The sequence below is a fragment of the Aedes aegypti genome, chromosome 2 (assembly GCF_002204515.2).
Source record: "Aedes aegypti strain LVP_AGWG chromosome 2, AaegL5.0 Primary Assembly, whole genome shotgun sequence".
In the NCBI taxonomy this organism is placed as follows: domain Eukaryota; kingdom Metazoa; phylum Arthropoda; class Insecta; order Diptera; family Culicidae; genus Aedes; species Aedes aegypti.
The window spans coordinates 295,189,497-295,217,070 of record NC_035108.1 but is presented as its reverse complement, the minus strand read 5'-3'; the positions used below and the strand labels follow the sequence as shown (position 1 = coordinate 295,217,070).

General features: G+C 37.1%; 1 protein-coding gene across 19 annotated transcripts in view; it reads right to left on the bottom strand.

Annotated features, from left to right (window-relative positions):
- LOC5566523 (tyrosine-protein kinase receptor torso) overlaps positions 1-27,574 on the bottom strand; it is a 429,787-nt gene that overhangs the window by 346,539 nt on the left and 55,674 nt on the right. The window contains exon 1 of one of the 19 annotated variants that reach the window (XM_021845445.1): positions 24,434-24,930. The exons of the other annotated variants lie outside the window; for them this stretch is intronic. The gene's annotated coding sequence lies outside the window, so the exon portion shown is untranslated. Of the gene's footprint in view, positions 1-24,433; positions 24,931-27,574 lie in introns of those variants that run through there. 19 annotated transcript variants of the gene reach the window in all.

Sequence of the window (27,574 nt, the reverse complement as noted above, 5' to 3'; positions counted from 1 at the left end):
TATTTATAAATTTCGTCTCACCTTCCTAGTTCACTGTTCTTATTATTATGAAAGTGCATACATTGCGTATAGAAAAACACACTACAGTAATGGACACAAATAAAACAAAATGTCTTGTATTATAAGTTTCAAGGAATTTCATAAAATAAATTGCGCTATCTAGTGAGTTGCAGAAGTGTCAACATACAATCCAAAAAATGTCTGCATATTTTACTATATTATATTTCATTTTTCAAGAATTACAATGAGCCTTTCAATACCATTGTCGTGATGACAAATGCGACCACAGTCCATACCACACTTTATTCTGAATAATATCATTGAAGCGTGCGATAGATACGCTTGAGAGTGTTTAAACTTTCTGTCTGTGATATTAGTATGTAAAATGATCTTTTGCGTCAACTATCTAGAACTACTTTTCGGCTTTGTTAGAGATTCTGTAAGACGTTAGATTTGTTAAAAGACGATCCAACATTCTATACAAGTTTTTTAATCAAGGATATGGGCCTCATAACATAATCATTATGTTTTTTTACGAGCTGGGTCATTGAGTTTCGTAACTACAGTTAACTCTCCCTTACTCGATATTGAAGGGACCATCGAGTAAGGGAGGTATCGAGATACAGAACACATAGTTTTCAAATTTTAAACATTTAATTATTTTGACAAAACACGTTCAACATAGTAATATAAATGTGAAATATAATACAATTTTACCACAATTACCGTAATTTCGGGTGAAATTGATCATTTTTCACTGTTTTCTTGGTATGCTTTCTAAACTCTTATCAATACCATACAACTAAATGCAGGAAAACAAGTACGACAGTGAACCTCATTGGCTCATGTACCGAAATTTTTCAACAAATGTGATGTTAGTGCCAAAAATCTGGTCTAAAATTAAAAATCGGGGAATCCCATTTCGGGGTGAAATTGATCACTTGTCAATGTTATTATTGTTAGTTTCGAAATCAACTTTACATACTTAATTTGGGCCTCCTGAATCCAAATCTGCTTGCCAAATTCTTAACAAGACAATATTTATGGAAATAATCAACAATTAAATTTCAAGAATACCGCGAAAAACGCCTAAATGTAGGCAATTTCCAAAGGATTTCCCTACTTTGTTGCAGAAAAATGAATTTTTCAACAAAACGAGCAAATTGGTAAGAGTTTTGATAGTAAAATCCGTTTTGGAGATATATTGTTAGCATCCTTACAAACATTCAGGTTTACACCATGTCCAAATCCTTGTTTAGAACTAGAAGTTTATAGATGATGATCAATTTCACACTAAACTTGATTCTAGAATTTTACATTATTTTCATAGAAATAAACATTCTGTGGCACAAAAAAACTTCACTATACACAATTAGGCATTATTTAAGACAAACAACGTTCATTTACTATAAGTGGCAATGAGCTTGGTGCACTATTAGTAAGAAATAAAATCGCGTGACACGGTGATCAATTTCACCCTACTGATCAATTACACCCGATTTTACGGTACCTATGTGAAACTTTTTTAACGGTCGGCAAAAATTGAAAATTTTATCACCCAGGAATAGGCAGTAAACCTCAATTTTACTATCAATTTAGTCATTATATTCAAATTCTTGAATTTATTCAACATTTGGGGGACATTTGGAACTTTTCATGAAAATATCGAGTTAGAGAGGTAAATTCACTTGGGAAACTGGAACAGATAGCATCGAGTTAGGGAACATCCAGTTAGAGAGGTATCGACTTACAGAGGTATCGAAGCATGCTAATTTGAAGGGACCGCGCATTCCATCGAGTTAGGGGAAAGTAGAATATACAGAATATCGAGTAAGGGAGAGATGACTGTATACTCCGAATCGGATTCTTTGGAGGTTTTAGGGAATTTCGTGGTTTTAGGGGATTTTTCAGTTATTTCAAAGTATTCTTGAGGATTTCTGAAAATTCCTAGCGGAAACTAGGACACTATCCTGAGATTGTATAATTGATTATTGGGTATAATGTCCAAAATCTGGTAATTCCTAACAAACTCTTAAGATTTCTAAAGCTTCCTGTGGATTCCTAGCGCAATAATATGGATTTATAGTGGCATTTTGAGTATTTATGGCGAAATTTTGGGGGAAGAGGTTACAAGAAGAATTTGGACAGTGATAGTGCTAGAATTATAAACTTTCAAAAACTTCAATCGGAGAATTTAACAATTTTCAGCAATATCGCAGTAAAATCCTAAGCGAGATCCTGAGAATTCTATGTGGAATCCTGCGGATTTCTAGCAAGATGCTTCAGAGTCCAAACGTGTTCCTGTAGATTCCTTATGAGCACCCGAAGATTCTTATCAGGCTCTTCAGGTTTCATAGCAGGATTCTGTATATTTTCGTTGAGTAGTTTTATAACATATATCAAGCTCAATCACATGATAATAAGCTTGTTTGTGTATTCTGCAAAATTTCATGCCATATCTATGGATGGAGCAAATCTAAACCTGAGTTTGTTATATTTTACGCTAGAGCCTAAAAATGAACAGATTTTCAATATTCATTAAATGAAAAAACTCATTCAGTTTTGTAAGTCAGCGCTTGTTTCATAAGTACGTCTCTGTACAAATATAACAATACATTTCATTTTTTAGTATTCTTACACAGTTTTAAGGAAATGAATAAAGGTCATTTATGCGATTATTGATTTTACATGACCCTCGCATACAAAAAGTGTGCATAAATTTTTAAAATAATAATTGAAGACATTTACGTGGTAAAAAGTATGTAGGGTGTTTGTCACAATTAACATTACGGGGAATCATGACATAGTCCTTCTCAACGAAAATCTGCTTCGAAGTGAACCGTTCCAAAATCTCGATGCCGTATGGTTCCATAAGGATGATGTAATAACTTTCTAATGATGTTTTCAAATCTAAGAGCTGAAAACTAAAATTTAAAAAAAAAATGCGTTCCGATTTTGGCAACTGAAAATTTTGACTTTGTTGCCAAAAACGGAATCCCACTGTAGTATGAGGCCTGTGTACAATGTTTCACGAAAAAAAAACTATAAGGGTACATCCCTATATGGTTGTACGAACTGGTGACGTAGGACCACGATGGCTTGTGTAACTGATTTTGGTGTCGTTCTTGTTGCCCGTTTTGACTTCATACTGTTTTCAGTATTTCATATTCATGCATATTATATTATAGCGAACAATGTGCTCGTTTAATCATACCCCAAATATACATTATCTGTATCCGATGATAGTGAGTTCGTTTTTATAAGCATAACAATTTGATCTATCATCCTTCATATTTATCAATAAGGATGTGAAATTCCACATCAGGTTGTAAGATCATTTTGAAATTATATTGATAACCTATGAAAAATATGGTAGCATTGGAAAGAACAGTAGTAAGGTACCGTGGGGTAAGTGGATACAGAAAAATATATAGTCTGAATATATTTATTTTATTTTCTTCGTCTTCAGCATTGCTGTACAGACTGTATTGGTCTTAATCTAATTCAATACTCTTATTCTAACTTTAAACTTATTTCTACTCACATCAAAGTCAAAAACATCAACATTTAACAAATTAAAACATCTTTCCATCGGGTGATTTTGTCCAAATACCGTACGATGTCTCGCGGTCCAGAACAACGAATCGTAGATTAACATCGTAGATTAACAAAGGCGATTCTGTCTCGTAGATATGATCGTAGCCACTTGACCAACCAGTCGGGAAATCCTAGCCACTCAAGTTTACGCATTGCTCACTCATGGGGTACCTTATCGAAAGCTTTGGAAAAATCTACGTAAACGTTCACAGCACTAGCGTACACCATGAGGTTAGTAGCTGTTGACCGATTCTTCCCGAAGCCATGCTGATATTGCGATATTACTGGCATAGCCGCAGCGTACATTCTACTGTGAACTAAGAGTTCTAGTGTCTTAGCTAAGCAACAGAGAATCGAGATGGGTCTATAGTTTTTCACGTCATGGAAATTTTCGGCTTTGTGAATGGGCGTTATGGCAGCAGCTTTCCAAGCATCCGGAAAAACAGCTTCCGACAACGACAGGTTGAACAACTGGCAAACAGGTGGTCCAAGTACTTCAGCGTAACGTTGAATGAAGACCGGAGGGAGTTTATCAGGTCCAGGGCCCTTGGAAGGATCGACAGAGTTGAGAGCACTTACGACTTCTGCCACGGCAAACGTTGGAAACGGTAAATGTATGTCGAAAGACGGCAGGGAATTCAGCATCTCATGCGGATCCGGTGGAGTTTCAACGTTATAAACGGATTTGAAGTAGTCGGCGAAAAGTTTGACAGACCCTTCGATGTCGTAACTTAATGAGTCGCCGTACGACATTTCGGATGGGATTGCCTGCGCATCTTTCCTGCTTTTGAAAAATCGCCAAAAAGAGGAAGGATCGGCCTTGACCTCATCTTGAATACGAAAAATATACTCACGAAACGAAGAAGACACACATTCGTTGTACTCAAATTTAAGATTACGGAGAAAACTCTTGTTTTCTTCAGTGCGATGGCGTACGAAGCGACGGCGAGCTTTGCGAAGAACGTTTCTTTGGTGTCGAAGATCCGAATTCCACCATGGCTGATAGTTCGATCGCTGAGGATTAGTTCTGCGGAGCGGAGTGTCTGCTAATGATTCCGAATACCAATGTGTAGAAAGTATCGACCGCTTCGTTGATATTTGCTCCGTTGAAGATTTCATCCCAGTTCAATAGATGTAGATCACGGTGTACTATATTTAAGAAGGTGATATATTCCGAAAACTGACAGCTATTTGGCGACGTCATTCCTATCCACCTCGAACAAATTTGCGATAAAAATGATCTAGTGGTCCGGAAGGTGTATGGTACGATAGGAGTGACGTCACGTGTTTATAATCAAACTTGATATTTACATCAGTAATGAGCCTGCCTTGTTAATTTTTATGCCGTGGATGTAGATCATAAATAACGGCTTCATAGTTACATCGTCGAAAATCAAAATCTTGGCCTACTGCAACGTCTGGATTCTCACTGGCACTGCGCGTGGCTAGGCGTAGCACAAACGGTTTATAATGACGGTCAGTTGGTAAAATAGCTGATGGCCCTTCAAGTACTGTACGCTACTGTTTACAAAAAAGGAAGACGTGAGAATTATTATTAAAAATTCAAAAATATGAAAGCTCCTGGCGATGATGGAATTTTCTACATCCTCATCAAGAAACTTCCAGAAAGTAGCTTATCATTTTTAGTTGATATATTCAACAAATGTTTTCAATTAGCATATTTTCCTGACAAATGGAAAAATGCTAAGGTTGTTCCAATTTTCAAACCAGACAAAAATCCTGCAGAAGCTTCTAGCTATCGTCCAATCAGTTTGCTTTTCTCCATCAGTAAACTTTTTGAAAAGGTTATTTTGAACAGAATGATGGCCCACATCAACGAAAATTCATTTTTTGCCTATGAACAGTTCGGATTCCGCCATGGACATTCGACCACTCATCAACTTTTACGTGTAACAAATTTGATCCGTTCCAACAGATCTGAAGGCTACTCTACTGGTCTTGCTTTTCTTGACATATAAAAAGCATTCGACAGTGTTTGGCATGAAGGTTTGATTGTAAAATTAAAAAACTTTAATTTTCCAACATACATTGTTAGAATTATTCAAAGTTATCTGTCAAATCGTACACTTCAGGTTAATTATCAGAACTCCAGATCTGAAAGACTTCCTGTAAGAGCTGGTGTTCCTCAAGGCAGCATTTTGGGACCAATATTATACAATATTTTCACATCTGACTTACCTGAGTTACCTCAGGGATGTCAAAAATCTTTGTTTGCGGATGACACAGGCCTCTCCGTCAAAGGACGAAGCCTGCGTGTCATCTGTAGTCGATTTCAAAAAAGTTTGGATATTTTTTCTTCATACTTGCAGAAATGGAAGATTTCTCATAATGCTCCCAAAACTCAACTAATAATATTCCCACATAAATCAAAAGCTCTTTATTTGAAACCTTCAAGTAGACATGTTGTCACGATGAGAGGGGTTCCAATAAATTGGTCAGATGAAGTTAAGTATCTAGAGCTCATGCTAGATAAGAATTTAACTTTCAAAAATCACATTAAAATGTCTCTATCCCCTTATTAATAGAAAATCAAAACTTTGTCTTAAGAACAAGCTTTTGATGTTCAAACAAATTTTCAGGCCAACCATGTTGTATGCTGTACCAATATGGACTAGCTGTTGTAATACCTGGAAGAAAGCTCTGCAGAGAATTCAAAATAAAATTTTGAAAATGATTCTGAAGCTTCCTCCCTGGTATAGTACCAATGAGTTACATAGAATATCCAATGTTGAAACATTGGAACAAATGTCAAATAAAATAATCAATAATTTCAGGCAAAAATCGTTAGAATCTTCTATTGCCACGATTAATGCGTTATATGTTCAGGTTAAGTTAGGTTAAGTATATCAAAAACGTGTGTTTTTTCTCTTATAAGCAGGTGAAATCAACTCACCTGTAAAAAATCAGAACTGCTACGGCAAATGAAATGTAATCTGTTGTTAACAAAATGTTAATTAAATATTAGATTTGTGTGACCAAATTAGGATGATAGTGTTGTCTAATAACGCAGAACACCTAGATATAAGAAATCATGAATGTAATGTTTGGAATGATACTAATAAAGAAATTAAAAAAAAAAAAAAAGAGGCGACTCGTAACCTCACTTTTTACCTGTTCTACGAATCTAAAAATGGTTAGTATGGCAGAATTAGATTATGAAGCAAACAGTAAATTATTGGAATCGTCATTTCTAACTTATCTCTTCTCAATAGATGCAAATTTGTTCCTTAAATTCAATAATTTCTATTCGTGAAACAGGTAGATTTGAGGTTAGGGAATCGCTTCTAGGTAAAATAAAACATTTTAAAGAATAGTGTAGCAAAGTAGTAATCAAATCATTAATATTTAATAAGACATTTTAAATGTACTATTACTGGTGAATCTAAAGGAAAACAGCTGAAACTGTCTGATAAAATAATAAAATATGTAAATAATATTTATTCAAAAATTCCCTGCAAAAACCCTTGCACTAATGACAGGAACAGTGTTCCTTTAGAGGTGGTATGTTTTAAGCATGGTTTCTTCAACGGCGCAATCCATGGGACCCTGCACTATGGGTACTGTTGCACCACTATAGGTACAAAGAAGCAAAATTTTTGAGCAAAATAATTGTTTTAAATAGCTTAGCGATTCAATTTCGTAAATATTATTCGATTACTTGTATAATTTTCGCATCGTAGATCATAGAAAAATATTACATAATCGTTTATTAGAGAGGAACATGTCAAAACACACAACCTCTTCTAAGAAAGCGTTTGTCCTATTTGTAAAAATTCACAGATGCTTTATCAAACGTAACAGCTTTAAATAAACAACTATTAATGATTTGTAAGTTTGGAGCTCAAAGATGTTCGTTTAAAACCGATTTTCCCGGTGACCACCTCAAATTCCCGGTTTTTCCCGCCATTTTCCCGGTGGATTCAAATTCCCGTCGTTTTCCGCTTTTCCCGTTTTTCCCGGTTCGGTGGCCACCCTGCGATTCTTGTTTACTATGAAAACACTGGTCAAAATTGGCCCGCATAACTCAAGGTTAGTTTAATATAATAAGTTTCGTTTAATTACTTTCTAAACTGAGGTATGTTTAAATTACGGAAAATACAAAAAATGATAGAATTTAAACTTTTACTGATTTGTACTGATCCTGAGTGTACACTCAGAAACACGGGTAGTCACAGAATGACTAAATTTTAGTAATTTATGACTACTTTCTGTCTGCCTCTCTTTCATTCTGCAGGAAATTTTATTCCTATTTGTCAATTCACCTGGGTTGAAGCATTGCTAAGGGACCGTTCAAATATTATGTAACGCAATAGGGGGAGGGAGGGGGTCTTACATGGTGTTACGGTCCATACAAAAATTTTAAATTTTCCATACAAAAGCTGTTACGTGGGGGAGGGAGGGGGTCTAAAATTGTGAAATTTTGTGTTACGTAATATTTGAATGAACCCTAAGTTTCAACCCAGGCGAAATGACATTTAGTGTAGAAATTCACAGCAGAATGAAAGAGAGGCAGATAGAAAATAGTCATTAATGCATAAACTTTAGTAATTCTGTGACTATTTTTATTTCTGAGTGTACATGCTGATTCGCATTTGTAAGGTTCAAATTAGCACGTAACTACAGCTTGGCATTACGTTTTCTGGAATTTGAATTCAAACGGCTGTTTTGCCCCACGAGTTGATTAAAGTTTAAGTCCTTCAATACGCTTTTTAAAGTTCAACGCTCCGTCATCGTAATCATCGTCATCATCTAAACTTCAAAAGCAGCTTTTCTGTTCAAATCTAAAAATTATTCGATGAAAATGGGTTCACTGTGATTTGGTTGAAAAATAGAATACAGGTAACACATTTTTGTGTGAATTTTACAAATCGTTCAATGCTTTTGAAAATTCCAAAATCAATGACGGATCCTGTCCCCTTAAGGATAAATTCAACACTTTTTTCGCATGGAATACGAACTATGGGAGTGCATAAGTCGATTCTCGGTGGTAGTTTCAAAAGTTTTGTTTTTTTTTTTATCGGCCTGAAAAATGGCCTAGAAAATAACACAAAATTACAACGAAAACAGCGAAAAACGTTTTTTCGAGTTTTTCACGATTTTTGCCAAGAAAACACTAAAAAATAAATATATAGAGAAGCGTTTTAATACATTTTCCATTATCTCGAGTGAAAAACAGCGTCTCAAAGCACGTCGTTCGTTCAAAACTAGGGTGACGCGTTTTTCCCCAACGGCGCATTTTTCATCCAGTTCCCCTACCTTCATTATTTGTTAAATTTAATAAAAAGTCAATAACGGAGGTCCATGACAATTTTTAAAAGAGTTTTGTTTCTCCAGTTACAGTCAACTTAGATCAATCTCAGCTCATAGGTTTTAAGCAACACAGCCGTTTATCACACTCATACGAAGATTCACCCGCGGCTCTCCAAAACGAATGAATTATTAAAAAAAAATAAGACTCAAGCATCCCAGATACAAATTCCTTTTTTAATTTGAAATGGGTGAATTTTCAAGACAAGCCCTTGCAAAGCATTTGATTTGCTCTGAGTTTGACTGCTTAATTGTCTATAGCTGGTATATTCTTCTAAGTGACCATTTAACTGAAGTTAAAATAGAACTCTTCCAAACGTAGTCTATGAAAACCAGAAAAATATAAAAGTTGATATAAGAATGTTGATTATAACTGAGATATGCGCAAAGTTTCGCAAAGGTAGGGGCCCAGATAGCCGTAGCGGTAAACGCGCAGCTAGTCAGCAAGGCCAAGCTGAGGGTCGTGGGTTCGAATCCCACCGGTCGAGGATCTTTTCGGGTTGGAAATTTTCTCGACTTCCCAGGGCATAGAGTATCTTCGTACCTGCCACACGATATACACATGCAAAAATGGTCAATTGGCACAGAAAGCTCTCAGTTAATAACTGTGAAAGTGCTCATAAGAACACTAAGCTGAGAAGCAGGCTCTGTCCCAGTGGGGACGTAACGCCAGAAAGAAGAAGATGCGCAAAGTTTCATTCATATTCAAGAAGTTTGTTCTGAAAATGACATTTTTATTAGCAAATTAAATCGGAAATGCTCCATGTTGGTCAAAGAATATTAGTGCAACTGCTTGAAATGTTTGCACCAAAGCAACGCTGAGAGTGGAATAGCAAACAAACTTAATGTCACGTTATAAAAGCTTATCTTCCAATGATGGGGGGCCACAGGTATTCCACCTTGTGTCTCAAGAATTTGCTCAAGCATTTTTGCTTGCTCTTTGAAACGGTAGGAAAACGGCAAATTGTCCCTACCACACGTCGCAGGACTAGACCGAAGTGAATTATATGTATAGTAATCGCTCCAAGTAGGACGGTGCCACCTACAAACCTTTCATCGCGTTTTCTCAGTTATATTGAATCCGATTGACTGCACTTTTATTTCCACAGTTAAAGTCGTGCATGAGTGGAACCGTCCGACATGGAAGAATTGCTGTAGCTCGTTCAATCGGAACAGAATCACCAAATCCGTTTGTTTGACTCACAACGAATACTTAAGCGACACTCATAAGGAAATCCATTTACTTTGTGTGGAAAAATAAACTTGAAAGAAATTGAATGATTCCATATACAGTAACAGCCAAGCGGAGCGAGTGAATGGATGCACCTTCTTTGAGAGGGATCACGAAATGATAGAAAAACACTAGAAAGTTCGTATTATTGCGGGTGTTTGCATAGTCGACGTAAACGGCAAACACAATTTCAGTGGTCTAACCAGCATATGTTTGCAAGTACCGTAAAACGGGGTAACTTTGATAATGCGGGTAACTTTGATAGTGCGAGACTCTCAACATACTAAACGAAATAACAAAGTTTCTGTTAATCTGTTAAGCAAAACGAATGCAAAAGTAAAGAGTATTAGTATGACACTTCATGTTAAAGCTATTTTCGTTGCAATCAAGTATATTTGAGGATTTATATGCAAATATGGAAAATTCATAAGATTTTAGCAATTTTGAACGCTCTCAAACAATCTATTCTACGATCACTATTTGATGAAGTCATAATGAATTCGTCATTTATACTTGATAGCCTAGTTATAGTAGAACATGAATTCGGTCTCAAATCTCTTAGCGAACACTATTTTTACAAACTGGGACCATTTTTGTAATCTAAGTCATAAATTTCCATATAGCGTTAAACGCCTAAAGGTATGCAACGCCCTACAAATGTTCTGTAATACATTTAATTTTGTTCGAATGATGCTCCATTATCAAAGTTACCCCAAAACAGAAAACCAACTTTCTATTATATGAAAAATTATACATCCATTCAGAATAGATCTTTTGGCAATCTATCAACTGCAATCGATAGTTAGGATACCAGTACTTGTTTTAAAAATATGAATTATAATTATTTGAAATAGCATGCGTAAATATTCAAGTTTTCTTCGAAAAAACTAACTTCCCCGTTTTACGGTACAATGTTTTTATTTCAATAGAGCGAACGTTCTGAACCTCATCCAGATGCCTGCGTTGATAAAATCTTGAAGAAAGGTAGATGCACCGGTATTCGCAACGACAGATTATATACCTTTTGTTTTCGGCTGCGCCAACTCTTAAAATAATTTCCAGTCTCGAAGAAGATTCGATCCAAGGACCGAAAAGTCTGCGAAAAAAAACAACGTATTTCATAAGATAGCACATAGAGTTGTTGTTGTAAAGAACTGCTGAATACAATAGTTTTTTTACCTTTTTATGATGTATATGTATATGTAGTTTTAAATTTGTTATTCAATCAATGATTATGAATTTCAAAAGAATCGTTGTTACTGGAAAATGTTTGTATTTTCAAATTATATACATTTTATATTATTTCTAAAGTTTTTTTTTGTCAATTCTGACCTATTATGGACATTGTGTGTTATTATTTGGTTGGTTCGGTTAACACTTCAAAAGCGATAGAATCGGTCGATGGAAGAAGAAGCATGAGCGGTAACTCTTGTTTCCCAAACAAATATTCCGGTCGAACGTTAGGTCCACGCATGATCCACTAAGATTGCTAAGGTACTTCTCCATGAAGTCCGCGAGCTCCATGTTCTCCTCTTTGCTCAAATCGATGTTAAAGTTGCCAGTTACGACACTCGAAGAAGTTCCGCACCATGAAGAATTTCTTCTGCTTCGTCGTGGTATCCGGGGAAACGTAGAGGCAAATCTGCGATTCCAGAGCTCGGCCTGCAGAAAGCGAGTGACCTAACTGATCGGTTTGTTTGAGGATACCAACCTGTGCGCGATCCACGCCAAGCGTGTTAGCATCATACCGAAGAACATCCAGCTGACTCGTCGTATCCGTGGAGAACGCGCTTAAATTGAATTGCATTGTCTGCTCTGTGTGCGTATTTCGATTCGATCGACAATTTCTTATCAAATGAAAACATCAACAAAGCTGTTGCTGATTAGTTTTACTCTTTGTCTGACAAGTTGATACTCTGATCGCTCTAGCATGCATTTGCATGTAGGTAGCGACGACGACAATGGCATTATTCAAAGTAAATAAAGTTTGTAAGGACGCTTAAAATATATCCCCGAGCCCGATCTCATCTTCTAAACTCGTACCAATTAGCTCATACGGTTGAAATAATTAAATTTCTGTTAGATATCAGGGATTTCCTTAGGAAATCGCCTACATTTAAGCGTTTTCATCGCAATTCTTGAAATTAACTATTTATTATTTCTTTAAATACTGCATTATTAAGAATTAAGCAAGCATATTCGGATTCAGGGAGCTTATATTCATTATGTAGAGTCAAAAAATCGTTTAAAAAAATAACAACAATCGCATTGACAAGTGATCAATTTCACCCCGAAATGGGATTCCTCGATTTTTTATTTAAGGAATAATTTTTAGCACCGAAAACACATTTGTTAGAAAATTTTGGCACATGAGCCAAAGAGGCTGACCGTCGTACTTGTTTTTCTGCATTCAGTTGTTTGACATTTTCAACATTATTGAAAACAGACAAGAAAAACCATGAAAAATGATCAATTTCACCCGAAATTACGGTACATATAAACATTAAAACGTCAAAACCTTATAACAGCAAGAAAAATGTGCTTTTCTATGAAAAATAAGACATGCCTCGATATTTACCTATTTTTCAATAGTTTAGTCATGCAAATCAATAGTTTTCATTATTGGAGTCGATTTGTAGAAAGATTTCCAATCGATTGGTGCAATAATTTTGAAAATCTATGCGGGCGTTAGTAAGTTATTAACAGTCAAAATCTAACCACTTTTCGTGACGCGAGCGATTTTTAGTTTTTCGAAATTGCACCCCAGTATGTTGCCGTAAGACGTTATCCAACGTCAAAAACAAAAATGATTGGACGTGGTAAATGATGTTTCAATTGATTAGTCTTTAGAGTAGGAGAATACACAAACTCTGCTTTTAAGTGATGTATCTACTTAGTTACAAATAAAATTGTTTTATGATAAGGAAATTCGTTTAAACGCACAAGACATTTTGTATTGAAATCAAATAAAAAGTCGCTTTTTCGTTGATAAACTATTTATTAACACTTGGTTTGCTTTCCGTATATCTTGATAGTTTCAATAATTCGGCTCGGCATGGAGACGGGGCTGGTGATCCAATGGCTAGCACTTCTAATTCATAAGCAGAAGGTCATGAGTTCAATTCCAGTCCCTTTCATTTCCTCTACTTTGTAGTTGTATCTTTCACTTGCTTTTGTCTTACACTCTTAATATATCACAGTTCATAGCATTTGCTATATCCGGAGACGGACAAAAAACGTCTTCATACGCTTCCATTCTTCCATCATTATAGCACGCCTTTCGTTACGCCTGATACATATACAGTCTGCTAACAAACAGTAAGCCTCTCTGCCATAAATATTATACCAGCCCTACACCTTCCCGCATGAACTGGCGTAGACGCAGTGGTATATACGGTCTACTGTTGTAGCCAGTTTAATTAGGCATATTACGGCGAAATTCTCTCTCTTTCACTCTTCAACAAAATTTGAAAACAATGGTCAACTTTGACAGGTACTAGCACCGTTGTTTTCAGATTTCCCGAAGGAGGGAAAGAGAGCGATTTTCTGATGACGTCACCGTGAAATGGGCAATGCATCATCAATTCCTCCCCCTTTCCCTGATTGATCTGCAATCTGACGTGGAAATAATAGAATATCACCAGCACTTTTGAACTGAGGGTGTCTGTTAGTCCCAAGTATCGTGGTCGGACCGTACCGTTCTCTTATTCGACGGACCGACCGACACACGTTGTAAACAGACCCGGCATAGACACGTAACAGCGACACAAGAACCAAGGAAAGCGAAGCATCGGTGGTGTCAACTAATGGTCGCGAAGACCGGAGATCACCGTGCTTCCAAAGCGTTTTGGTATTATGGTGTTCTAGGCTGGATACAGCTTCGGATCATAATCAAAACACATGGTTCTAGGTTCAATCAAGACTGTTCTTTATTCATAATTGTCACGACTTAAATAGGGAATAATTGCTGATATAAACAATTTCATTTCGGTGATTGATTTCTTCAATCGATACATGAGCAAGAGAGACAAAAGGTAGACACCCGGGAACGACGTTGGCTATTCTGCATATATTTAGGTGGCGTTGTAATTTGAGCTATTTAATTTCATTGCACCGCGGTTGAACTGTGGCGCACTGCATATGGCAGTAAGTGATGGTCAGCAAAACAAGTGTATCACTCGGAATTTCTTGACCACACGTACTGCCGTTTGGAGTGCGCTTTTATCGTGACTCATGTTGTTATGATTTATGAGCTAATGAAACAAGGGAGGTCCACTACACCTTCCCCCTTTTTTTTGAATAATGAAATGAAAACGTTAGTGGAGTGAAATTATTCATTGAGTAATCAGTCCCGGATGTCTTTACAAAATACTTATTTAGATTTTTTTTTTGTTTTTTTTTTTTTGTTTACCTATTAAATTTCAAAAGCCTAGTTTTATGCACAGTAGTTTGATTGTTCTGGTTGTCTACAATAGTTGCGTTTGAAGTGTTCGTGTGTATTACTTTGAATGGACCTTTATTAACGGGATCTAATTTAGATCTATTTTCTTGTGCCAAATATACAATATCTCCTACTTCAATATTTGTGGGTTGAATATTTTCATTCAGTTTGTTGGTTCTTTTTTGTTTCACTTTGTGTATTGTATCCAAAACCTGTGCATGCGCTACTTGTAACCTATATCGCATCTCCTTGTCATAAGATTCATAGTTATAAAGAGGGGTTACTCCAGTTGGCAGTGTTTCGAATATATTTGCTTTTCTTGCAAACACGAGTTCAAATGGTGTGTAGTCATGATCTAAATTGAGGGTCGTATTATAGCAAAAACTATAATATGGCATCCAATAATCCCAATCATTGGTTCTTTCGTTACAGAAACTCCTAAGGTATTCATTCAAACACCTATGGTTTCTCTCTAACGCGCCTATTGTTTGAGGGTGGTATGCGGTGGAGCATGTGTGTAGTATTTGTAATGTTTTACAAACTTCGTCAAACACGGCTTTGAATTCAGTGCCTTGATCAGTTTTTATTTTCGTCATAGGGCCGAATATCAATATACATTGTTCAACTAAAGCTTTTGCCATAGTTGTAGCTGTTTTGTCTTGCACTGGCACTAATATGATGAATTTTGTGAAGTCGCATTGCATCGACACTGCATAGCGGTTTCCGTTTGCTGAAAGTGGAAACGGTCCGACAGTGTCGATAGATACAACTTCAAAGGGTCTTGTAGGTGTTGTAGTAGTAACAGTGTCAGTTTTTACTTGTGTAAAATGTTTATTAGTTTTGCACAGTTCACATTTTTGCACATAATTCGTTATTGATTGTTTCATATTAGACCAATAAAAAAAACGGTCGTAATTTTCTGTACAAACGCTTTATTCCTATATGTCCCCCCAGTGGGGTGCTGTGATACTGATGAAGAATTTGTTCTACTTCAATGGCAGTATTAATAGCTTTAGGCTTTTCGTATATTAATACGGTAACATTCCTAAGAATTTTGTTACCTAATTCCTTAAATAAGTTTATGTCAATATATTTGAAAATCATATCACTTGATGCGATTGCAAAACATTTGGCCTTCTTTGTACTGAATTTAATAGCATTTCTTATATTTCTTGTTTTATTACCATTTCTCATTGTCTTTTTAACATTTGTAGGGATCCCTTTATCAATAATTTCAAATGCTCTTTTTAACGTAGTTATTAGGTTTAATTCGAGATCTTGCGCTAGAGCAAGACTCTTGGTATATGTTTTATTAAATAATTTTTTTTTTTTTTTTTTTTTTTTTTTTTTTTTTTTTTTTTTTTTTTTTTTTTTAATTTCTTTATTAGTATCATTCCAAACATTACATTCATTATTTCTTATATCTAGGTGTTCTGTGTTATTAAACAACACTATCATCCTAATTTGGTAAAACAAATCCAAGATTTTATTAACATTTTGTTAACAACATATTACATTTCATTTGCCGTAGCAGTTCAGATTTTTTACAGGTGAGTTGATTTCACCTGCTTATAAGAGAAAAAAAAAAGTTTTTAATATACTTAACCTAACTTAACCTAAACATATAACGCATTAATCGTGGCAATAGAAGATTGTAACGATTTTTGCCTGAAATTATTGATTATTTTATTTGACATTTGTTCCAATGTTTCAACATTGGATATCCTATGTAACTCATTGGTACTATACCAGGGAGGAAGCCTCAGAATCATTTTCAAAATTTTATTTTGAATTCTCTGCAGAGCTTTCTTCCTGGTATTACAACAGCTAGTCCATATTGGTACAGCATACAACATGGCTGGCCTGAAAATTTGTTTGAATATCAAAAGCTTGTTCTTAAGACAAAGTTTTGATTTTCTATTAATAAGGGGATAGAGACATTTTACATATTTGTTACATTTGGATTGAATGCCCTCAATGTGATTTTTGAAAGTTAAATTCTTATCTAGCATGAGTCCTAGATACTTAACTTCATCTGACCAATTTAATGGAACCCCACTCATCGTGACAACATGTCTACTTGAAGGTTTCAAATAAAGAGCTTTTGGTTTATGTGGGAATATTATTAGTTGAGTTTTGGAAGCATTAGGAGAAATCTTCCATTTTTGCAAGTATGAAGAAAAAATATCCAAACTTTTTTGCAATCGACTACAGATGACACGCAGGCTTCGTCCTTTGGCGGAGAGGCCTGTGTCATCCGCAAACAAAGATTTTTGACATCCCTGAGGTAACTCAGGTAAGTCAGATGTGAAAATATTGTATAATATTGGTCCCAAAATGCTGCCTTGGGGAACACCAGCTCTTACAGGAAGTCTTTCAGATCTGGAGTTCTGATAATTAACCTGAAGTGTACGATTTGACAGATAACTTTGAATTATTCTAACAATGTATGTTGGAAAATTAAAATTTTTCAATTTTACAATCAAACCTTCATGCCAAACACTGTCGAATGCTTTTTCTATGTCTAGAAGAGCAAGACCAGTAGAGTAGCCTTCAGATTTGTTGGAACGGATCAAATTTGTTACACGTAAAAGTTGATGAGTGGTCGAATGTCCATGGCGGAATCCGAACTGTTCATTGGCAAAAATTGAATTCTCGTTGATGTGGGCCATCATTCTGTTCAAAATAACCTTTTCAAAAAGTTTACTGATGGAGGAAAGCAAACTGATTGGACGATAGCTAGAAGCTTCTGCAGGATTTTTGTCTGGTTTTAAAATTGGAACAACCTTAGCATTTTTCCATTTGTCAGGAAAATATGCTAATTGAAAACATTTGTTAAATATATCAACTAAAAATGATAAGCTACTTTCTGGAAGTTTCTTGATGAGGATGTAGAAAATTCCATCATCGCCAGGAGCTTTCATGTTTTTGAATTTTTTAATAATAGTTCTCACTTCTTCCAAATCAGTCTCCCAGGCATTTTCGAAAACGTTCTCTTGATTGAGAATATTTTCGAACTCCTGAGTAACTTCATTTTCAATTGGACTAGTAAGTCCTAAATTTAAATTGTGCGCACTTTCAAACTGCATAGCAAGTTTTTGAGCTTTTTCGCAATTTGTTAGTAATAATTTGTTTTCCTCTTTCAATGCCGGTATAGGCTTCTGAGGTTTTTTCAAGATTTTAGATAATTTCCAAAAGGGCTTAGAGCCGGGGTCCAATTGAGAAATTTTATTTTCAAAATTTTTGTTTCTTAAATCTGCAAAACGTTTCTTGATTTCTTTCTGCAAATCCTGCCATATAATTTTCATAGCAGGATCACGAGTGCGTTGAAATTGCCTTCTCCTCACGTTTTTAAGACGGATCAAGAGTTTAAGATCATCGTCTATAATCACGGATTCAAATTTTACTTCACATTTTGGAATTGCAATGTTTCTGGCTTCAACAATGGAATTTGTTAAAGTTTCAAGAGCATTGTCAATATCAATTTTAGTTTCTAAAGAAATGTTTACATCAAGATTAGAGTCAACATACGTTTCATATATATTCCAGTCGGCTCGTAAATAATTGAAAGTGGAGCTGATAGGATTGAGAATCGCTTCATGCGATATTTGAAATGTAACAGGGACATGATCAGAATCAAAATCAGCATGAGTAACTAATTGGCTACAAAGATGACTAGAGTCGGTTAAGACCAAGTCAATCGTAGATGGATTTCTAGAAGAGGAAAAACATGTAGCGCTATCAGGGTATTGAATTGAGAAATATCCTGAAGAGCACTCATCAAATAAAATTCTGCCGTTGGAATTACTTTGAGAATTATTCCATGACCGATGTTTGGCATTAAAGTCACCAATGACAAAAAATTTTGACTTATTGCGAGTTAATTTTCGCAAGTCAGTTTGAAGCCAATTAACTTGCTGTCCAGAGCATTGAAAAGGCAAATAGGCAGCTATGAAAGTATATTTACCAAACTGTGTTTCAACAGAAACACCTAAAGTTTCAAAAACTTTAGTTTCAAATGATGAAAACAGTTGATGTTTTATACGCCTATGAATGATGATTGCAACTCCCCCACATGCCCCATCAAGTCGATCATTACGATAAACAAAAAAGTTAGGATCTTTTTTCAATTTGGATCCAGGTTTTAAATAAGTTTCGGTAATAACTGCTATATGCACGTTATTAGCTGTAAGAAAATTAAACAGCTCGCCCTCTTTACCATTCAGAGAACGAGCATTCCAATTTAAAATATTTAAATTATTATTTGGATCCATTAGAAAAACGTAATCCAATAACAATTTTATTTGTAAATTTAACACCTACTTGGACTGCTTCAGTCATAGTGGTGGCTTTGAACATTGCATCAATCATTAGATTCAATTGTTCAGTTAGAAAATTAAAATCAGAGGCAGACATATCATCTGATGATTTCCCATTGGAATTTTCGGTAGACGAAGAAGCGGGGTAGGAGTTACCTGTGGCGGTAGGGTTTTTTCCATTTGATTTGAAACAAGTAGAATGGGTACTCATGGAACGAACAGGGGAAGAGTTCAAATTACCTGCTACGATATCGGCAAAGGATTTACCGTGGGTAGATACATTCGAAATTGAAAGATTCGAACGGCTACCCGACGGATTAAAATTTGTTTGTGAATGAGCATGATTATGATCTTCCTGGTGGGTATGATTCCTAATCAAGCGATCGTTAACTGAAAAATGAGCATTGTTCGATACTCTACCAGGCAAATTCCGGAAACGACCGTTATCGTAACGGATATTATCCTTCATCTGCTTGGCACGAGCCTCAACGACTCTTTTGCGTGAAATGCATTCCCAAAAGTTAGCTTTGTGAGGGCCCTTGCAATTGGCGCATTGAAATTTTCTGGTATCTTCTTTCACAGGACAGTCGTCCTTAGCGTGAGAAGAACCTCCGCAAATCATGCATTTAGCATCCATGCGACAATTTTTTGTACCATGACCCCACTTTTGGCACCGACGGCACTGAGTGGGGTTCTGGTAATTTCCTCCAGGTTTCTGGAAATGTTCCCACGTCACACGGACATCGAACATAAGTTTTGCTTTTTCTAAAGCTTTAATATTATTTAGTTCTTTTTTGTTAAAGTGAACTAAATAATATTCTTGAGAAAGCCCTTTCCGAACAATGCCAGATTGGGTTCTCTTTTTCATAATGATTACTTGGACTGGGGAAAATCCAAGTAAATCATTTATTCCATTTTTGATCTCTTCAGGTCACTTATAGTCACTTGAGAGACCTTTCAAGACGACTTTGAACAAACGTTCAGTTTTGTCGTCATAAGTAAAAAAATTGTGCTTCTTCTCTTCAAGATATCTGAGAAGAAGTTCGCGATCTTTAAGAGTTTCCGGCAAAACGCGACAGTCTCCTTTCTTTGCGATTTGGAAGGAAACCTTGATTCCCCTAATGGAGTTCAAGATCTCCTGCCTAAATCCCCCAAATTCGGAACAACTGACCACGATAGGCGGCACTCTTTGCTTCCTCACTTGAATCAAAGAGCCTGGGCTAGAGGCTGCTTCGATTTGGTGTTCGGAAAATTTGTCTAGAGCATCGAACTGATTGCTCATTTCAATACAATTGTTCATTTCACCCTTGGAAGAAACTTCGCATTCCGGGGAAGCGTCCTTTCTTCCATTCTTGCCACGTGTAGTGACAGTTTTAAAACCCACTTTTTTGGAAGGAAGTAGTGAATTCAGAGATTCACCTTTCCTTTTGTTAGTTGTTGATACCATGTTTAGTTAATAAACGAGAAAGACGTGACCTTCGAGAGGTTTTTTCCCTAGACGGTGTCCAAGAAGGATTACCACCGCTAGCTTTCGCCAACGAAAAATCGAAGGCACGGGTCCAAACAAGGATCGTAAAGGGATCAATAGTAGAAAAAATAGTACTGAAAAGTACTGTTTAAGTAGCACTGAAAAGTACCGTTTTTAATTTTAGCACTGAAAAGTACTGTTTGTGTAGCACTGAAAAGTACTGTTTTATTGCTTTAGGTAGTTTTTAAGAAAACTTCCAAGAGCAGAGAGAATTCGTGTACGCACAGCACGAAGGTACGATGCGCACTGATTAAATAGCAGTAAATTAGTTGAATTAGTTGTCTGGTTAAATGAGAAGCTTAGTTTAGGTAAATCAAAAGTTTCTAAACCGTTAATGGCATCATACACACGGAATTGATCAGGTTCCGGTGAAGTCTGCTGAACGGCTTTAGGCTTTATTTTATATTTGGTCATTGACCTAGTGATTATATACATATTTTTCAGTTCATGTATATCGAGATTCACTCTAGAAAGTGCATCCGATATAACGTTGCTTTTTCCCTTTATATATTGTACTGTAAAGTCATACTCTTCCAAATCTAATCGCATTTGTGTTAGTTTGGATGATGGATCCTTCATAGTAAATAGATAAACGAGAGGTCTATGGTCGGTTTTAATAACAAATTTCCTTCCGTACACATATGGACGAAAGTATTTGATTGCCCAGTGAATAGCGGCTAGTTCTCGCTCTATTGTTGATTTATTCGCTTCACCTTGTGTAAACATCCGACTGGCAAATGCTACATGTAACTCGATATCATCATACTCTTGAGCTAAAACAGCTCCGCACGCTACTTTTGAAGCGTCGGTTGTGATTATAAACTCTTTTTTAAAATTTGGAAATTTTAAGATTTTTGGTGATAATAGTTGTCGTTTTAGTGTAAGGAATGCTTCTTGACATTTTTCGTTCCAGTTAAATTTTGTGTCTTTTTTCGTAAGCCGGTTTAATGGAAGTGAGATTTCGGCAAAATTCGGTATGAAACGTCTGTAGTAGTTGCAAAATGCAACAAATCTACGTGTTTCGTCAGCATTTTTCGGTATTGGGTATTGTTTGATAATTGAGTACTTAGTTTTATCAGGCTGGACTCCTTCTTGGGAAACGTGATGGCCAAGAAATGTTACTTCTGTTCTAAAGAAACAACATTTTTTCGGGTTTAGTTTTAAATTGTAGCCTCTCATTCGTTCAAAAACGTCTGAAAGGTTGCTAAGGTGTTGATTCAAAGAACATCCAATAACAATTATATCGTCTACATAAAGGAATGCGCATTCGGGTGGTAGACCACTAAGCGCCAGCGTCATCATACGCTGAAAACTGTTAGGGCTTATGTTGAGTCCAAACGGAAGCCTATTGAACTCAAAATGACCATTGCCCGCAGTAAATGCCGTGAACTTTTTACAATGTTGTTGTAAGGGGATTTGATGAAATCCAGACATTAGGTCAAGAGTTGAAAAATATTTTGCTCTGCCTAATTGGTCCAGTATTTCATCGATCCTGGGTAACGGGAATTTATCTGGTATTATTTTCTTATTTAGTTGTCGAAAATCAACAACTAGTCTCCATTTTTTATCATCGGAATCGGTTTTCTTTGGAACAAGTAATATAGGGGAGTTATATGGAGAGATTGAAGGTTGAATAATATTTTGTTCTAACATGTTTCGGACTTGTTGATCAATTTCAGATTTTTGTGCCTCTGGGGTTCTGTAGTTTTTAATATAAACAGGCGATTTGTCATTCAGCAAAATTTCCTGTTCATAAAAATTATTTGTTGAGAGGTTATCGTCTTGTAGTGCGAATATGTCATTGTATTGCATACATAGACGTTCAAGATCTGATTTAATTTTTGGGTCGATATTATTTAGCTGTAGCTCTCGTAACAATCGTTCGTTTCTTACATTGTTCGTAGTTTTGGTAGATTTTTTATTATGGTAACAATAATTTCGCAATGGTGTCATAGTTGGTATAAAGTTTTCGGGAATTATTAAATTTTCATTCGTAGTATTCATAAATTTCACGAATTTGTTGTCATTATTAATGATGCTGTTCGCATATACTAAACCTGGAGTTATTTCATTGCATATGGTAACCATATCTTCTGGGAGATCAGGCATGTTAATTTGTTTTATAATTTCACATCTTGGAGGAATGATGCGTGTTGTTTGTGTTTCATTGTAAATCTGTATTGATATAATATTGTCTTCTGATTTAATTGTTAGAATCCAACTGTTGTAATCTATACAACACCTGAATGCTGTAAAAAAATCTCTTCCCAAAATTCCATCCGTGGGAATCGGAAAGGTGTTCTGGACTAAATGAAATTTATGCTGTAAAGAGTTGTCGGTAATTTGCAAATTAGTAATGATACTTCCAAAAGAGGTTACGGTGCCATTACCTATTCCCGAAATCGTACAGTTGTCATTTGGGTTATATTGTTGTTGAGATCTGATTTTATCAATTTTTAACACGGAAATGTCCGAGCCCCAATCAACTATGAAGCTACATTGTTGTTCAGAACATTCAATGTTTAGTAGAACAAAATTAGTTTGGGCCAGGTTTACCGCAAAAACTGCCCTTGGGGTACTCCTAAAAAATTTTGGGGTGTATTTCGGTTATTTTGTTGAATTGTTGAATTTAATTGAGGCTGGTTTTGTTGTTGCGGAATTAGTTGCTGTGGAATTAGATGTTGGGGAATGTTTTGTTGTGGAATGTTCTGTGCAAAAAACATTCCTTGATGCGAGTTAAAATGTCCCCTCGGAGGGAAAGATCCTCGGTGGTAGAACGATCCTCTCGCTTGATGAAATCTGTTACCCCTGTTGTTGTAATTTCCACGGAAATTATTAAAATTTCCGCGATATCTCTGCGAACTATGAACATTTCCTCTGTAGTTCTGGAAATGTCCACGTCCTCTTGAATCGGTGTTCGGATTTCTATATTGATTTTGTGTGTTAGCACTAACTGAAAACATTTGTGCATTCGAGCTGGTGGGTTTGTCGTTTTCCATAACCTTCTGTACCGCATCTGTAATTTTGGTGAAAGTCCCAGCTCGCAGAATAATTTTGGTTTCATTCGCCCTTGTGCCATCTATCAGAGCTTCAACTCCTTTCTTGGTAGCCATAGTGTTGGCTGTAGCTACCGGGATTTGTTCTCTGACGTAGGCTGCTTTGAGTTGGGTCGTTAGTTTTTCTACTTCGTTGCAAAAGGATTCGGCTGAATCTTTTTGCTTCAATGCCTTCATTTTGGCAATAATATTATCCGAGCTTACTTTTGATTCGCAGTGCTGTTTTACTGCATCTAAAATGCCTGGTAAGTCATTGGCTTCTGTAATCACCTGACGAGCAACGCCCGTCAGTCGAGACTTGACGAATCTTATTACAGTAACTTGAGCTGCTGCTTGCTGATCGGCGGTAGCTCCGGTAAATTCATTAACGACTGTGTCGTTGAAAAGGTTTACTGCATCGAGGAATGACTCGAGATTTTCTGGTGCACCGTCGTACACTTGTACGAGGGTGGTGCCCAGTTTAATATCGACTTTTGGGGCTGCCATAACTGGAGGTACAACTCTTCTCAAATTGACTTTTGTTTTTAATTTTACAAAAAATAGTAACGCGTTTGCAGCGGTTTTGAAGTCTAATGCGATAGTCTTAGCAAAAGGAAGTTTATTATGTATTAGGAGAATTATTTCATTATATTTTTGTCTTGTCCCTCGTATATAAAAGTCAAGTTCTGTTTGACGGAATAATTCTTCGTTATACGCTAGAATATTATTTATATCGTTATATATTATTTTCGCTCTATTTTCTTTCGTCAATAAAAATTTCCTGGAGTAGTTCCTGTTTGGTGCCTTTGCAAAATTTGTGAGGATTGTATTCAAGTCAGCTAATTTCAAGTCTAATTCAAGCTGAACGGATTCTAAATCCATTAAACTAATGCATTTAAGTATGAGCGTATTTTGGTAAGAACTTCTGAATATATGAACGGCTAATAAACTAACCTTGTAGGATACTATAACTTCATAACGACGGAGGCGCTCTCCTCAACGGTCGTTTTGATGGGGCGGAGGCGCTCTCCTCAACGCCTGTTGTTTTCTCTGCTGAGTATTCTCGTTCGGTTTTTAATAGATGATAGCCAGGACCCTTCCTCCTAGCCGTTGGTTATAGGCACCCGGTGAGTTTGGATACCTTTTGGTGTAGAGATGATTATGTTTCCCGTGATGCTTGGAAGCACCATTGATGCCAATTTTAACAAGTCTTTTGCCTTCACCGGTACACGTTCTACTGGAGCAATGTCTGTTATGAATTTGTTTACTTCGATTATGAACGCGACAGAGGAACTATACAGAGTGATAGAAATATTGCAGCAGGGTATTCTGTTCAAAAATGTAGTGGTCATACATGCTCGTGCAAAAGCAACAGAACAGTTCATAAGAAGATTGGAAATTGAAAACATTATTGCAGTGTTGAGAAGTGAAGCCCACGCATCCGAAGATTGCAGGTTCGTGTCCTGTCACGGTCGCCATATCGTGGTCGGACCGTACCGTTCTCTTATTCGACGGACCGACTGACACACGTTGTAAACAGACCCGGCATAGACACGTAACAGCGACACAAGAACCAAGGAAAGCGAAGCATCGGTGGTGTCAACTAATGGTCGCGAAGACCGGAGATCACCGTGCTTCCAAAGCGTTTTGGTATTATGGTGTTCTAGGCTGGATACAGCTTCGGATCATAATCAAAACACATGGTTCTAGGTTCAATCAAGACTGTTCTTTATTCATAATTGTCACGACTTAAATAGGGAATAATTGCTGATATAAACAATTTCATTTCGGTGATTGATTTCTTCAATCGATACATGAGCAAGAGAGACAAAAGGTAGACACCCGGGAACGACGTTGGCTATTCTGCATATATTTAGGTGGCGTTGTAATTTGAGCTATTTAATTTCATTGCACCGCGGTTGAACTGTGGCGCACTGCATATGGCAGTAAGTGATGGTCAGCAAAACAAGTGTATCACTCGGAATTTCTTGACCACACGTACTGCCGTTTGGAGTGCGCTTTTATCGTGACTCATGTTGTTATGATTTATGAGCTAATGAAACAAGGGAGGTCCACTACACAAGCAGTCATCTGGTTGGTTCCTTGTGTAAGTGCAGCTGATCTGACGGTACTGGTGTAGCAACTACGGGCGATCAATCAAGCTCAAGCTTTTGCTCAAGTTCCAATAATTCGGCAGTGCTGGCCATTCCAATAATTTTATGTCTCGATCCGAAAACCATTCCAAACACCTCTTGCTGACGTAGATAGCAGTATTGTCCTATAGAAATATGAATTCTTCAGGCACAACATCTTCAGGAAAGGAGATCAATACGTCCTCGAGCATTTCAATATAGTTTTCTGAAGTCATTCTCGTAGAAATTTTCGGGAAAAGGCAGCCCAAATTATCAGTGAGCCGTTAACAGAGTTCCTCAACTCAGTTTAAGTTGTGGAACTTTAATCAAATCGTACCAGTAATACGCGCAACAATGTGGGCCATCTAAGTTAATTTTCTTTTAATCAGAACCAATAGCTTTGTCCAACTCAAACTTCCACGACATATATTTTTTAGCGAAATTCAACCAAGCATAAACCTGACTGAGATTGGGCTTTTGGCCTTTTTGATGTACAGTCATACCTCGATATATTGTGTATCTTTCACTACTGGACTGCGAACTGTGGCCTCATAAGTGCGAAAGTGAGAATAAAAGTGCGGGATTGCATTCAATCCTGTTAGTGTCTTCAGAGCACTTATTCTTTGAATTACAAAAATAAGTCCCCCGAAGACATCTACCAGATTTGATGCGATTGCGCACTTTTGTTAGCATTTCCGCACTTGTAAAAACTTCTGCGATAGTCCAGTAGTGAATGAAATGCGCAATATTTAACGTAACTTTTTTTAGCTACTATTTATTTTTTCAATCAAAAACTTTATTTTATGAACTACAATAAACATTCTTCTAGATTCAAACACCACTTCGCTTATTTGGCTTTACATCAATTATCTTGATAAAGCCTCGCCAACAACATTTCGCCAATTCACTCGATTCATGGCCGCTTCTCTCCATCCCCGACTGTGACCCACGCTCTCCAGGTCCTGGTGCACCTGGTCAATCCACCTAGCTCGCTGCGCCTCACACCCTCTTGTTCCGACCGGATTCGTAGCGAACACCATCTTTACAGGGTTGTTGTCCGGTTGAGCGAGCTCGTGGTTCATCCTTCGCCGCCACACGCCGTTCTCCTGCACGCCGCCGAAGATCGTCCTTAGCACTCGGCGTTCGAAAACCCCAAGAGCATGCAAGTTCTCCTCGAGCATAGTCCACGCTTCATGCCCATAGAGGACTACCGGTCTTATGAGCGTTTTGTACATTGTGCATTTGGTGCGGGGGTGGATCTTTCTTGACCGCAGTTTCCTCTGGAGCCCATAGTAGGCACGACTTCCGCTGATGATGCGCCTTCGTATTTCCCGACTAACATTGTTGTCAGCCGTCAACAAGGATCCGAGGTAGATGAACTCGTCCACCACCTCGAAGGTATCCCCGTTTATCGTACCACTGCTTCCTAGGCGGGCCCTGTCGCGCTCAGTTCCGCCAACCACCATGTACTTTGTTTTCGACGCATTCACCATTAGCCCGACTCTTGTTGCTTCGCGTTTCAGGTGGGTGAACAAATCTGCCACCGTTTCAAATTTTCTCCCAATTATATCCATGTCGTTCGCGAAGCAAACAAATTGTCCGGATCTCATGAAAATCGTGCATCGACTGTTAAGTCCGGCTCTCCGCATGACACCTTTAAGCGCAATATTGAACAACAGGCACCAAAGTCCGTCGCCCTGTCGTAGTCCCCGCCGAGACTCGAACGAACTGCAGTGTTCGCCCGAGATCTTCACGCAGCTTTGCACACCGTCCATCGTTGCTCTGATCAATCTTGTGAGCTTCCTGGGAGAGCTGTCCATGATTTTCCATAGCTCTACGCGGTCGATACTATCGTATGCCGCCTTCAAATCGATGAACAAATGGTGCGTAGGGATCTGGTACTCACGGCATTTCTGGAGGATTTGCCGCACGGAAAAGATCTGGTCCATTCTCGAGCGGCCGT